The sequence below is a fragment of the Rhagoletis pomonella genome, unplaced genomic scaffold, assembly GCF_013731165.1.
Source record: "Rhagoletis pomonella isolate Grant_MI unplaced genomic scaffold, Rhpom_1.0 Rhpom_scaffold_00003, whole genome shotgun sequence".
Taxonomy (NCBI): Eukaryota; Metazoa; Arthropoda; class Insecta; order Diptera; family Tephritidae; genus Rhagoletis; species Rhagoletis pomonella.
In genome coordinates this window covers 23,363,635-23,367,168 of record NW_023458557.1, presented here as the reverse complement: position 1 = coordinate 23,367,168, position 3,534 = coordinate 23,363,635, and the positions used below count along the sequence as shown (strand labels likewise).

Here is a 3,534-nt window from a genome sequence, read left to right as displayed (position 1 = left end):
GACCAAAATTTCAAAAATATCGCTACAGCCGTTCGCGAGATAAGCTCCTATAAAAGAAGGAGCTTCTCTTTACATAATTAGTGTAGGTACCACAGGGCAACGCCGATTTTGATGCGGCAAATGTTAAAGCTGAGTTTGGTATACTTTTTTGTGCTGATTACGAATCCATAAGTATAATGTTTCCATCAGCTCCACATTTTGAGAAAAACGTGGTGAAAGTGCAAGCAAGGAAACAAAAGGTGATAGAACCTTCCACTTAGGCTTAAATTAAAGCTAGAACTACAGGCTACTATCCCTGAAAATACTATTCTTGCACCTTGCCCTGATGGCCACCTATACTCAATTACGTTATATTATTTATTTATCTGCAGCTTCTTGACACTCCTCATCGTACCAGTAATGAGCGGCAAATGTGGTTCCACTGCTCGCGTATGTCGCTTTGTTGAAGAGTGCTCTCTCACAGCAGGTGTGGGAGTCGAGTGGCGAATCAATTGGCCATCTGTTTTGATTGCAGCTCTTCGACGTTGAGCTTTCCTTGCACTAGTTGCGTTCCAGATGCTTCACGATATTCACGAAATTCACGATTTGCTGGAACAGCTGTTTTCCCCATTAATAAACCTTATGGGAGGTGGTCACCTGGAACGACTTCCTGTAAAAACCTGCAAATCGTGAAGCATCTGGGACGCAACTATTGTTAGGCGCACATTTTTTGCTGCACTGAGGTGGGTGCGTATATTGGCTGCATCAATATAGTGGTCTGAGTCGATGTTTGGCCCTCGAAGTGTACGTATGTACGTCTAAAACACTAGAAGTGTGCCTTCCGTCTATCACAACATGCTCGATTTGATTTCCCGTTTTTCGATCTGGAGACACCCATGAAGCTTGATGGATCCTTTTATGCTAGAGCCCAGTTACATACTACCAAGTTTCGGACCCCGGCGAAGTCGATCAGTCTCAGCTCGTTATCGGACTTTTCATCGTGGAGGCTAAATTTTCCGACAGTGGCGTCAAAGATGCCTCCGATGCCCACCTTGGCATTGAAATCGCCAAGCAGGATTTTTATACGCGTCGGGGGTACCGCTAATAAGATAAATGGAAGTGCTTTGAAGTTAGCGAGAACAACTTGATAAACACCGGATGATCCACATGTCCACTTTTTAAATCAATTTACTAATTATTTTGTTAGCATTGAGTGTAAAGTTTGCCACATAGTATATACGTAGGAAAAAATTTTAAAGTTTGGGGGGGGGGCGGGGCGGGGGGGATTATAGAGCTAGCATTTCCTGGTAATATTTTTGCAAACGATAATTTACAAGGCGTACTTAGCACGGTGCATAGGCAACTGGCTGAGTCAGTGGGATCGTCAGTTCGAAGCCTACTGAAAGAAGTCTGATGAGGAAATGTGGTGATTTCCGAAATAGCTATCACTTCTACCATTTTTTTATATTATTGTTGCTTTTTTACAATAAATTTTCATTAAAAAACGGCCTCGAGCTCAATAAAAATTGTTGAATACAATTGTTATAAGGCCAAAAAATAACAAAAACAAATAACTTAAGGACGAACTCACCTAAAAGTTAAACATTCTAAAAATAGAACTATTAGCAAAAACCAACAATACCAACAACCACATGATCAAGTGAATTGCAGCAGAATAGCTGCGCTTGATTGTGTTGACATAACAAAAATGAAAATAGTGGAAAAAAGCAAACGATAATTTACAAGGCGTACTTAGCACGGTGCATAGGCAACTGGCTGAGTCAGTGGGATCGTCGGTTCCAAGCCTACTGAAAGAAGTCTGATGAGGAAATGTGGTGATTTCCGAAATAGCTATCACTCTACAATTTTTTCAAATTATTGTTGCTTTTACTCAATAAATTTTCATTAAAAAACGGCCTCGAGCTCAATAAAAATTGTTGAATATATTAAATTTGTTGAAAAAATCTATTTTTGGAAATTCATAAACGCCACATCAAAATCTTGTTATTTGCGAGAGAAAAAGAGAAACGTCTTTTTTTATTTTGAAAAAAAAAAATTTTGGAGGTCGCGCTAGTCGGTTTTTTATAAAAACGCTGATGTTTTAATTTTTTTTTTGTGACATGTTATAGGGCAGCTAAAAATTTTGTTTTTGCATGTAATTACTCAGGTATTATTGGCGTATATTCCCTTAATTACATACCTGTCTTGGACAGTTTGAATGGGCCTAGTGCCCGAAAATATGCTTTCGAAAACAGACTGCTAAAATTAAAACGTTGATACTGAACGTTTTAAGCATTGTCATGGGTTCAAACTCGTTACCAGGGGGTTTCTGGGGTCGCTGATTACGCATCTAATGTCAGTTATTCAAACCTCAAAATGGCGGTACTAATATGGCGATCAATTATTTAAATAAATAAAATAAAAAATAGAAACTTTTTAATATACCACGCTTTTATAAATAGACTAAAAATTACAAAATAATATATCTCAGTCCCATAGAATTTGTTTTGATAACTTTTGGTTTTGAAATTTTAGCAAAAGTCATTATAAACAACTAGCAGACCCGGCGAACTTCGTCCCGCCCAATATTCATTTTTTTATTGAAACATTTTCACCAGCAATTCACGTTCACTTTGGTTTTGTGGTCGATAGAAGGCATATCCTCCATTGCCGTCTTAAATAACCTGACGAAAGCGTTATACTGGGAAGAAGTCCTTGCGGCTCGATGGTGAATCGTCCTTGAATCTGTATAGTATAGTTGGTGGCAATTTCCGAACCGATGAGTATCATTGGTCCACTTTCTGTTTAGTCACCGTAAAGCAAGGACCGCAATGGTCCTGATGGTTGATTTAACGGGGGTAATTTGACTTTGATCCCTGATGCCTCCGAATTGACGATTTTTGGCAATAACTCGACTCCAGCGCCACCTGGCGTTTTAAGTTGTGAACTTAATCTGTACAGGGACCTACTCAAATACATAAAAAAAAATCATTTAAATCGTTTCGGTCGTTGAGGAGGAGTTCACCCACCAGAATAAGTCTTTTACACACCGACACTCTTCGGGATTTTTTCCCATACAAAAAAACTATCACGCATTCGCTATACGGAGAAAATGCGCAACATCATCAGCGAAAAAGTTCTCAAAAATCAACGGTAACTTATAGCCATTTAAAACTTGCACTTTATGAAACTGAAATTGAGTGAACTACAAAACTGCATACTCAAAATTAGGTGTCATTTGATGAAAAATGAACTATATTTCTATACAAAATTTACAAAAAAAAATGTTTATTTTGAAAAAGAAAAAACACTGTATTCTGGGTGTAGATATTTAAAGATAGGTAAAGGTTTCATCATGTTTGGAAAGCGCCACGCCCCCTTTTTCAGTAGCCCAAAAATCTCTATACCAATTTCCAGGACACTATCACAAATACTTCCGGAGAAATACGGTATGAAAAATTCGATATGTATGGCTGATCCTTTAATATATGGAAAGTCTGCAGTAGGTGACCAAAATTTCAAAAATATCGCTACAGCCGTTCGCGAGATAAGCTC

At 38.3% G+C, this 3,534-nt stretch overlaps 1 protein-coding gene across 3 annotated transcripts in view; it reads right to left on the bottom strand.

Annotated features, from left to right (window-relative positions):
* Positions 1–3,534, bottom strand: part of LOC118735079 (1-acyl-sn-glycerol-3-phosphate acyltransferase alpha) — a 254,120-nt gene that overhangs the window by 203,907 nt on the left and 46,679 nt on the right. The window lies entirely within an intron of this gene.